Raw genomic sequence first — 12,231 nt, 5'->3', positions numbered from 1 at the left:
AATTCATAAAACTTTATAAATATTATCATCAAAAGAAATTTAAATATTATTTTCAACTTTATAAATTAATTACTTTATAATTAATCATTTTAAATTTTAATTAATATTCATTTTTATTAAAGTTAAACTTTTGTAATTCATTATACTAATCAACTTTTTCTATCTGCTCAACCAAAAATAATACAAATATTTTACTCACTCCTCCCTAATCCAAACAATTTCAACTTAGTTTAAGTTGGCATAGGGTGAAAAAAGGACAAAAAGAAGGAGAAAGTGGGTGAAAAGTAAAATTGTTTAAATTGATAAAATTGAAATGAGAAATTGTAGTGTGTATGATTAATGTGACTGATGAAAAAAAAGACATGTAATACCTATATTTATAAATGATCTTCTTACAACTTAACAACGAATTGTAAATGAATTGTACATATGCTTTCCAACACTTTATCATGTCCTTTAGTATGATCTAATACCTATATTTTTTTTTCTCATTAGAAAACAATGTCAATTAAAAATAATTGTTTAAACGAATAAATTATTTTCAATAATTAAATTGTCCTCTCACATTATACATTTTAATGTCATGAATCATGATTCTTCCGCAAAGGACAGAGATATAGTATGACAAATTTGTTGTCCTCAAATTTTCATCAGTATTTGCAGCACGTGATGTGTTTTGAAGTTGAAAAAGCTCCACCGTTTTTAAATGTTTGTGTCATCATAAGATTCTAAACTTGGATCATGCTATTATTTTGGAAGTCTGGTTAGATAAGACTAATTTATAGCATATAAATAAATATAAACATCTTAAAATAATCAAATTTAAAAATCTATTTTTTAATAATTATATGTAAAATATCTATTTTCAATTCACATTTTAGACTATTCTAATTATATTGTACTTTATTTGGAATTACATTTTATATTGTCCGAATTTATAACATATATAAGAAATCATACCCATCACAGAAGTAAATCATAAATTTCACGTTTATATTTTTAAATTTATTGAATGACTATACGAATATGCAAATTCTCTATTAATTATCTTTTTAATAGTATAAAAGTGAAATTAATGTTCCACTGATTTTGCTGTTTGAAGATAAATAATTTGAAGATGTTCGACTTCTATTTAACTTTTACTCAGCTTCTTCATACAAATAGGAAAAATGATAGTTTCTTCAATTAAATAACATTCACTTATACACAATTCAAGTAGTGCTCAATTTCATACGTTCAAATGTCTTGACATTATACAAAAAGGAAAAAAAAAAACAATAGTTTAACCAATATTTTCTTCAAAAGAAATAGATTACACATAACAATACGCATTAACATTTCAATTAGATACATTAAACAATAATAAATTGATACTCGTAATTTCACTTCTTCTCTAATATGACAAATTAAAATTAGACATGAGGATTGTAAGACCCATAAAAAAAAAATCTATATATATATATATATATATATATATATATATATATATATATATATTTATAGTAGTAAATTTTAGTATTTTATTAGTAATAATAATTTTAATGGATATAAAATTGTAAATTTTGGATATAAAATTATAGTAATTTTAGAAGGAGAGGTTCAAATTTTTGGTAACTTATTTAGTAAAATTTTTTTAAATGGAATAGTAAAAAGTAAATAGTAAATAGTAAAAAGTAAATAGTAAAAATAAATTTTCAGCATTAAGATTCCTTAGCATGGAAGAAAGTAGTAGGTAGAAATTAGGATCAGATTTGGTGAGAAAATGATTGAAATATTATTTTTAAATAATATTAAAATAATAAATAATATTAAAATATTAATGAATAGTAAATTTTTTTTTTACTATAAATAGCCATGGGAGGGAAGGGTATTTTGCACCAAGAAAAGAGGAATCAAGTGAGAGCTTGAGAAATAGAGAAGAAAGAGTTAGGGAGAAATTTTTAGTTGCAAGAAGAGTAGAGGTTCTGAAGGGTTTCGGGGAAACAAATTCGGAGCAGGAGATTAAGTCTGGAATAGAGGTAGGGGAGCTAATCCTTCTTGTATATGATTTTTTTTATCCATGTTATGATAATGAATATGAGTTATGAGTATGTTAAAATTTTGGTAATGGTAGTTATCTATTCACTTATATAAATTTAGTTTTCATTATTATAATTTCTTATTTTCGAGTTACTGTTATGAAAATTTTCTATTAATAGTTTTCACCGTTGGATTTAGCTAAAATTTTAGTATGTGAATCCTAAGACCTATTACTAAACTTTGACCGTTCGGATTTGAAAATAGAAGTCTGTACTTGGAGAAATAAATACTGCAAGTTTGAGTAAATTAGTCACCCTGTAGTTCTGTTACTAAGTTGTCTCGGTAAAAATATAGATTTTGACCTATTTAACCGTTAGATCAACCTCAAAATTTGATATATGATTCTTAGGACATATTAATACAATTTGACCGATCGGATTTGTAATTGAAGGTCTATGTTTAGAGAAAGAAATTTCGAAAGTGTGAAACAATCGGATGAACACTGTATTGTTGTTCTTAAGCTATCATGGTACAAATTTCATATATATTTCATCTACCGTTAGATTGAGCCCAAAATTTAGTATGTAATTCATAAGACATATTAAGTCATTTTGACCGTTCAGATTTGTAATTAAATGTCTGTGATTAGGGAAATTAGTTCCGCATTTTGAGTATAACCGAAAACCACTTAAAATTTTGCACCTGAGTTACCTCGGTAAAACCTCAATATCTATCTAGTTAACCGTTGGATCAACCTGAAATTTTAATATGTAGTTTATAACAAATAGTGAATTATTGTGACCATTCAGATTTGAAATCGGAGTTACAGATTTAGAGATATTAATTTCGTATCTTCTCAGGGATCTCAATATTGCTAAATTTCTAGTTTTTTTGATATCTATATTAAATTTCGGTGTGAATATTATATGCTGTTGTTTTAAATCTGTAAATAAGAAATTTGTTAAAAACTAGTTGAGGAACACTTTGGCTAAGGAAAGACTTGGTACTTAAGTTGTCCATTGTGACGCACCTCTCTTTCCTGGAAGTCTACTCGACAAGTTTTTAACTTAAATCCTATTGAACAGATTGAGTACTGTTAAATTATTATGCAATATATTGAATTTGTGTGATTTATGCGATGATTGTATTTTATTATATTGCATTTGAATTTATGCATCTGAACATGTTATGAGTATTATGGGGAGATTTTGTAGGGGTATAATGTGAGTTGAGGAAAATGAGTATGGCATGAGTCTCGTGGAGAGATTCAGTAATATTATGGTATTTGGGTATATGTTGATGTTGAGGGTCCCGTAGTTGGAGGTTATCCTGATACTCTAATAATCATCTAGTCTCAAGTAGAGAGGGATGAATTATGTGGTGAGAGGAGCAGGAGGTCCTGGTCTATGTGCCGGTTTTGGACATAGTGAGGGGATTAACCTTGTGAATGGTATGAAGTATTTTGAAAGTGTATTTGTAAAAAGAAGTAGAAGTCATTACAAGTGCATAACCTCCCGTGACCGCTCATCAACGTATCATCCGGATGAGTGTCTATTGGGTATTGTGGTGTCTATTGGGTATTGTGAGACGAGTATCTAATAGGAATTGTGGTATGAGGGTGTCGAACATAATTATTATATGATGTTTATATCAAGGTAATTATACATGTTTTATAAATGATTTGTTGCATGTTAGCTCACCCTTACTTGTGTGTGCATGTGAATGCGATGATCGTATAATGCGTGATGTTATACGGGAGCAGATGAAGGAATGTCGTCTGATCCAGTGCCAATGAAGAGAGAGACAGAAGAATAAGTTAGAAGAATTCGAATTATATTTATGAGTTCATAGTTGAAATTTGAGTTTAAAACATGTGTAGACATATATTAACTATGAATTTATAAGTGTGAGATTACGGGATATTACCGTAAATGTAATGTTACAATATATAAATTATGAATTATCCAATATGAGATATTGGGATGTTACAAGGATTTCCAAATGACAAAGAGTAAACACAATTCAATGTTTGTCAAGATTTGATCACTAAATAAAATTATTAAATAACAATTACATTTAGAAACAAAAAATAATTAATAATTATATTGATTAAGTTAGTTATATATCATTTTAAAGATAATTAGTATCTAAATAGTTTCTGATATTAATAAAAAATTATAATTATTGAATAAATTAAAATATAAATTTATCTCTAATATTAACTTCCAAAGTTTTAGTTATTATTGTAAATTAGTCTTTTATTAACTATTAGAGACTAATTTATAAATATTACATTTAACTTTTACTCAAGTCTATTTAAAAATCTAAATCCATTGATTAAAAACATTTGTTTTTATTTTATCAAAACTATCCTTGACTTCTTAATTATTTTGGAATATCTTCAATATGAGTGAAACTATATATAATTGAAAATACTATTCTTTGTAATAAAAAAAATAAAAGAGACTATTCTTTCTATTTCATGTTAATTGGCCATATTTTTGAAATATCTTTACCTTTATTGATATGTAATTTTGAAAATTCAATGCATTTTAACTTACTCTTTTATTATTTATATTCTTATTTCTTTTATAATCTTACTTTACATATATGCATATATTATTATAGAAAAACCAAAATCGGAAATCTCAAAAGCATTTTATAGAAAATTATTCCGCATAATAATTTATCCAGAACAATCTGGAGTAACAAGTGGATGTGGAGGGATGATTTGAAGAAAAAGGGAGGATTGTATATCTTTGTAATATAACAGTGATGTCAAGTTTTATATCTGATTAAATTCAAGTTTGATTTAGTTTAGTCTCTATGTGATTGGATTCAGTTTATTTAGTTTAGTCTCTTTGTGATTCTTTCATCCGAAGACTCATCTATGATATAAAAGGGTTAAGAGTAATTTTAATAGTTTATATATCGAAAGATTCATTAATGGTATGAAATATTATTTTAAAAACCATATTATTTTAAACCTAAACTTTGGCCATCATTCATATCCGGAACTCATCATATGGAAAACAAAAACCACACATCTTTCTATAAATTGTCATGATTTTTTTACTTTCTCAATTTTTTTTCTCTCTATTATACGATAAATATGTGTAAATTATTACTTCTATATAAACAAAACACAAACTATTAATAGAAAACATCGAAAGATATATTATTAAAATTTTAAAGATGCAAATAAAAAGTAACGTGTATTATTTCTAGAATTAAGACACATTGAAAAAAACGGGGAGTTTATATATATATATATATATATATATATATATATTAAGATTTTTTTTTTTACAACTGCTACATTTAGGACTAATTCTCTTGTACAGTTTATTACTCCCAATTAACAACGGCTTTAGCCATAAAAAGTTAAAATTACTTATTGATCAGCATCGTTTCTGCATGAAAACACTCATTTTCAAGTAAAACGAATCAAATGCTAAGTAAAATTTATTTAATATATATTTAGTAAAATATAAAAGATATGAAGATATGAAGTTTTTTTGAAATTCTTTATCATTTATGCAATACATTCTTAAAAGGGATAAGTTTAGAGGATCACACTATTGAGAGAATCAGAAAACATAAATAGTTTTAAAAACTTTACAAAGAAGTCTCCGTTCGAGATGTCCATTAAAAAAAGATTCTAATTTTTCCTTAAATTATTTTTTACTTAAAATGTCATTTACAAAAAGACTTAAAAAAGTAATATATTTATCATTAATCCGTGTGAAATGGAAGGAGAAATAAATATACTTACCGCTGCAACACATCCATTTTACTTTAACCACTACCATATAAATTATAATCAATAACATTAAAACTGTATAATAATATAATAATGTCTTATTTTTGGATCTGATTTTAATAAATGATGCCACCAACTGAAAAAATAAATCATAGTTCCTGCATGCTCTGTAGTGAGAGAAAAAATCAGACTCTTTGTAAGTATAAACAAATTTTATTTAATTACATTTATTTATAATATTATAACTTTAATTTGTTTATATATATTTATATTTTTTTATTTTACAAGGATGACATTTTAAAAATAATATTTTGTTTTACTGCATGAGAATGGAATAGTAGTAATTTGTTTTCTTGTGGACACCAGCTATAAATTTCCTCTTAGAGTTGAGCTCTAGCCAGCACAAACAAGAGCAATTGTTAAGCAATAAGCTTTGAAGAGAAATTGCGTTTTGAAAATGGCTTCCATGAGTTCCCCATCCATTGCCCTTCTCCTATCTCTCAACCTCTTTTTCTTTTCCATGGTCAGCTGCAACACCCTAACCGCTGCCACTCCACCACCAGCTAACTGCCCGGAATTGAAGATTTGCGCCGGCGTTCTGCTGCCCCCTTTTCAACCTGACCCCAATTGCTGCCCTCTTATCGCTGGTCTTGTTGACCTTGAGGCCGCCGTGTGCCTCTGCGACATTCTCAAGCTCAACCTCGGAATTATCAAGGTTAACCTAGACATTCTCATCAACCTTCTATTAGAAACCTGTGGCCGCAAACAGACCACCCACCATTGCGAATGAGAACATACATACATGCATGTCTCTCCTTCATCATATGCTGTTGGGTTACTATCTTTCTTGCTCTATCTTTTGTCTGAATTTAAGGTTAATGACGTATTGCTCTATGTTTCTTGTTCTATAATGCTAATAAATAGACAAGTTGAGCAAATCCAATTGTGTTGTTGTTCTTCTTCTCGAAGGGGATCTAATTTATCTTGCTCTTCGCTATCTTTGATTATCGTCTCGTATTGAAACCTTCAATATACTTAGTATACAAATCATTCGAGACATGCTTATCTTTTCAGATGCAAACCTTCAAATTTCAATTAAACTCAACTTCATCAGGATTTGAACTGTTGTAACAAAAATAAAGAAACATATCCTTAATCGTTCAAGTTCATGTATATAAATATAAATATAATCCTTTTTTTTATTTAGGTTAAATATACTTTTAATATCTAAATTTTGATCTAAAATTTAAATTTATTTATGTTTCAAATTTCTGAACACTTTAATTCTTAAATTTTAAAAATAAATAAATATAATTTTTATAAAATCAATTACATTAGATTTTTTTAATGTGTCCAATTTTTTAATTTAATATTTAAATTATTTACACCTTGAGAGATACTTCAAATGCTAATCTGGAATATTTAAAAAAAAAATTATCATCTTTACGTTAAAATAATTATATTAATTCATTTTTAAAGATTTAAATATAAAAATTTTAAACAATAATTAATTTCAAATTAACTACAAAAATATTTAGCCCTTTTCATTTTTATATTTGTAACAATATTTTAATTTTATTTATTTATTTATTCTTCCGTATCTATATTTAAAAAAAAAACTCAACCTAATCCTTCGTTATCTAGAGACTTTTAACGTTTCTATAATTTTAGGGCCACCTCCGTCCAAGTCTAGGTTTTATACAATTAATTTTTCTAACGGTACTAATGTTCAGTTTTGAGGACTAATTTTCTTTTGCAATTATATTATATGAAAATAAGATTTATAAATTAATTATTTAAATTTGTTTTATATGAATTTGACTCATTTGTTATCATATTTAAATATTTCTAGTTATTTATTAATTCTCCTTTCTCCACTCAGAACCTTCTAGTTCGAGCTCTCAACGTTTCTAACAAAAACTATTAACTTTCTTCACCAATAATCTTCTATAACATTTTTAATTAACCTATTCTATATAAAAATATTTGTTTTATATAAAATAACAAATTTGTAAGAACGGGTTTGATTGAAATTTGGTTTTAGTTGGACCTAATATTTCACATATTATTATATCAACTATCAATTAATATTTAATTTTTCATTTAGATGTATATACGATTGATGTTATCAGAGTCAATAAAAAAAACATATAGTGAATTAAATTCATTAAAAACGAATGCAAACTAATCAGTAAATAAAAATAAAAACATTAACCTTGTGTGGATCAAATCATCACTAAAAAATACTTTTTATTAACAAAAGTGACAGTCCAAGGCCAAGCTACGGATATAAAATAATTTTTAACTTTTATAAATGTTGGTTTAGCCAACACAAAGCAAAGAAAATAAATAAATACATTAATAAAAGAGTAGGACAAGTAATAATTTAATGTTTGAACATTAATTTATTAACAAAGATTAATTCTTTTCTAACTTGTATTTTGCTTAATCTTCAAATTTTCATTGTGTTTTTATAAATATTTATATTTTGGATTACACTTATTAATTTATTTTTTTAATTTTTTTTTCATCTATTTTTGTTATACAAAAACCTTCTATCAAATCAAATAGCTTAGCAACCTAAAAAAGTAAAAGAAATATATCAAAAGAGAGATTTTAAAGTCTAGATGGTGCTGAGTGAGCTCTTTACAGAGATCTCATACTGAGCGCCCCTTAACCATTGCTTCTCTTTACAGAGAAGCAGGAAAAACATTAAAAGAGAGATCTTAAGTCTAGGTGGCCCTGAGTACCATATTCTTGCAGCTAAATGCCACCTTCTTGTCTCTAAGCTCTTTACAAAGAGCTCACCATTGAGCGTCCCTTGACTACTGTTGAAAGCCAATATTGTAAAGAGTAACCTGAAATTTTATACACGTTAGCGTTGAGCATAGCCTTGCTGATATTGGAAATGAAGCCCTTTATCTTCTTGTAACTCGAAGGGAGTTGAGCTTTGGATGATTGGAGACACAAAAACAGTCTTTGGAGTCTTCTAGTGTGTATATGTCTAACTCATACATACATTTTATATAATTTTTCACATATCATTTTATGTCTGATGGATTTATTTTTTTAGAATAAAAATATGTCACGTGAGGAAACCATCTATCTTTTGAAAAACATTTGTCATTTAATCCATAAATGTGCTACTTAAACAAACATAAAATAGAGACTAACCCAAACTCTCAAACATTCAAATAAACTCAAACAAATTTTCATTTTCTGAACAACATTTCTTTTGTCAAATTTCAAGTACTTACATGATCATACTATTAATATTGTTTATACAAAAATTTAATGTACGATTTGTTAAATAAAACTAACTTGTTCACATTTAATTAAATTATGTATTATAATTAGTTTTATTTTTAGTCGATAAAATTTTTAATATATTACAGTAAGACATATAGCGGTTTAATAAGAAATGAAATAGTATTGACTTAACGCAATAAATTTTATTACGATAAACTTTAACTCATAATTCTAATAATATGTGAATAAGTAGATTTTAAAATTAATTTAATTATATAAAAATTAACTAATAGAAGAAATTTACTTTCACCTGTATATTATAAATTTCACACTATTTTTAATAATGTGAAACTTTCAAACACAATTCAAAACATACTTTCACACAAATAATGAAAAATAAAAGCTGTTACTAAATTGTAATTGCTAACTTCTTATTTTAAAAATGAAATATGTCCATAAGACCATATATCATAAAAATATAATTTAATTTTTTTTGCATTTCAAAATTATATATTTTTACCTGCAATCAAATGAAATATTAATAAAAATATAAATCTTATAAAACTTTATTAGAGTAAATCATAAAAGAAAATAGTAAAAGTATAGAACAAACTAAGTGTAATGAAGAAGATGATAGAATTATTCATATTATTTGTGCTTAGAAATACTAAAAATACTAATATTTAATTATATTGTGGTATTTAAGTTTATAATAGATACAATAAGAAATTGATCCCTTTATTGTGTATCTGAATAAAATACTATGATTTCTAATAATAAATATTACATTTAATACAAAACTCTAGTTCCGAAATATCTTTTTGATGCTCTGGCATAGTGATTAAAAATATTTAATTAACTTGTATTGAATCAAAACTATCCTTGACTTCTTAATTACCTTTTGTGTATCTTTTCGATATAAAGCGAGACTATATATACAGACAAGTTTGCTAATTTAGATAACCTTTAAAGTATATCTTCTTTTATAAATAGGGTATATTAAAATTTGGTATACTACATAAAGTTAACAAACTCATATATATATATATATATATAATTTAAAAAATAGAAAACTAAAAATACTATTCTTTCTATTTGATTTTAGCAGTCATATTTTTTGAAATATTTATAGGTTTAATTATGTTTAAATTGTTTATTGTATTTTTTATTAAGTTTTTTATTTTTATTTTATTGAATATTCATAATATTTATATCTTTTAACTGAGTCACTTGTTTGATTTTTTCGTTAATTTGATAATATGATTATTATATTTCTTCATTATCTCCATTTGTATTTATGTGTTAAGAATTGTAATACTTTGTGGCTAATATAAAAGTATATTATACTTAATATAAAAAGACTCTTGGATAATGAAATAGTCTTAGATGCTTTTACATCATCAGCATGAATAGATTGTTTTACTATCATTCTCTGTTATTCAATAATAAAGTAATAAAAGTTATTAATTATAATATCGTTCTATATTAACAATAAAAGATCATATTTTTATATTGAAGTGTAATTTTCAAAATTCGGTATATTCTTAATTATTGTTAAGAAGTGAACTTTAAGTCTTATCTCTAATCAATGTGAAACTTCTAACGCACTCCCTTTATGTCGATGTATAAACATTATCTCGAGCATGAGACTAAACATCAATGAGTGGTCTGATAAGGGCCAGATAGTGGGTGAGACAACATACCCAACAAATAACAAATATCGCTAAGATAGACTCTAACTATAGTTTTGATACCATTTTAAAAAGTGGACTTTAAGTCTAACTCAACCCCACAAAACCGGCTTGTAAGATAAGGTTTGCACCCACTTATATATTATAAATTGGTTTTATCTTTACTTGATGGGGAACTTCCAACACACCTTTTGTTAAATTTATTTGATATAATATCAAATAAATTTAACAAAATTATACTAGAATTGTTAAATCTACCTATTTTTAAAGTTGAAAGAATAAATTGAATTAAAATTTTAAAGTACACTATTTTTAATTTTCACTTAAAATTTAACTCTATGTTTTTATATAATCTTATATAACATATATGCATATATTATTATAAAAAAAGTAAAATAGGAAACTTTAAAAGAATATTATTATAGAAAAAAATATTCCATATACTAGTTTAGCCCAGAACAACGAGCAACACTAAAAATACGAAAATAGTAGGATTTTGGGAAAGAGGTAATATATACGTTTTTAATTACGTGTAAAGATGTCGTGCTCAAACTTAAGAACTCAGTTATTGAAGAAGCAACATTTACTGCTTAAAAAAGTAAAAAGTTAAATAAGCAAATTACATAAACCCATACAAATTTTAATAATTTTTATTCAAAAGTGTTTTTTTAACAAAACTCAGTACAAAAAAATATTACCCATTATTAAAAAAGTACGAAAAAAATATTATTTTGAGAAATTTAAAAAACTAAAAATAGTATTATTTTGGAGAGGATAGAAAAAGAGAATAATTTATGTAGGTTTGCGTGAAGTAGTGTAAACTTCATCAGTTACCAATCAAACCTATTAACAGTCCAAGGCATAAAGTTTGGCCATTAATATCCGGAAACTAAGCATATGAAAAGAAGAAAAAAACCACACATCTTCTCTATAAATTGTGGCAAATTTCAACAACCTTTGACAAGCAAGAGCATTTTGTTCAACCTTCAAGAGAAACTAATCACTGTAGTTGTTTGGAAAATGGGTTCCAAGAGTGTTTCATCCATTGCCCTTATGCTCTCTCTCAACCTCCTTTTCTTTTCCATGGTCAGCTGCAACACCCAAATTGCCCATCATAACGAACAGATTAAGTGCCCGGAATTGCAAGTTTGCGCCAACATTTTGCTGCCCCCTTTTAAACCTGACCGTAATTGCTGTCCCCTCATCGGTGGCCTTATTGACCTTGAAGCCGCCGTGTGCCTCTGCGCTGTTCTCAAGCTCAACCTCGGGGGAATAGTCAGCATTAACCTAGACATTCCCATCAACCTACTATTAAACACCTGTGGACGCAAAAAGACCACCTACACTTGCAAATAAGAACACAAGATGTTCTGTTACTTCCTACCGTTCTTTGTTTTTCCGTGTTTTAAGTTAAGGATGTATTACTATTCGTGTCTGCATCATGTTGTGGACACTATAATAATACTATAGCAATAAATGAACGTTTGGTAAACGAGGTTTTTATCTTCC

The 12,231-nt window shown here is 26.3% G+C and overlaps 2 pseudogenes; both read left to right on the top strand.

Moving 5' to 3' along the window:
* The first annotated feature begins 6,172 nt into the window (after positions 1-6,172).
* LOC124819680 (putative lipid-binding protein AIR1B pseudogene) lies at positions 6,173-6,855 on the top strand (annotated as a pseudogene).
* Positions 6,856-11,661: 4,806 nt separating this feature from the next.
* Positions 11,662-12,231, top strand: LOC148198803 (putative lipid-binding protein AIR1B pseudogene; annotated as a pseudogene).

The sequence above is a fragment of the Vigna umbellata genome, chromosome 5 (assembly GCF_029865625.1).
Source record: "Vigna umbellata cultivar VRB3 chromosome 5, Vumbellata_1.0, whole genome shotgun sequence".
In the NCBI taxonomy this organism is placed as follows: Eukaryota; Viridiplantae; Streptophyta; class Magnoliopsida; order Fabales; family Fabaceae; genus Vigna; species Vigna umbellata.
Note: the sequence above shows the minus strand (reverse complement) of the source record. Positions and strands in the feature narration are given on the sequence as shown.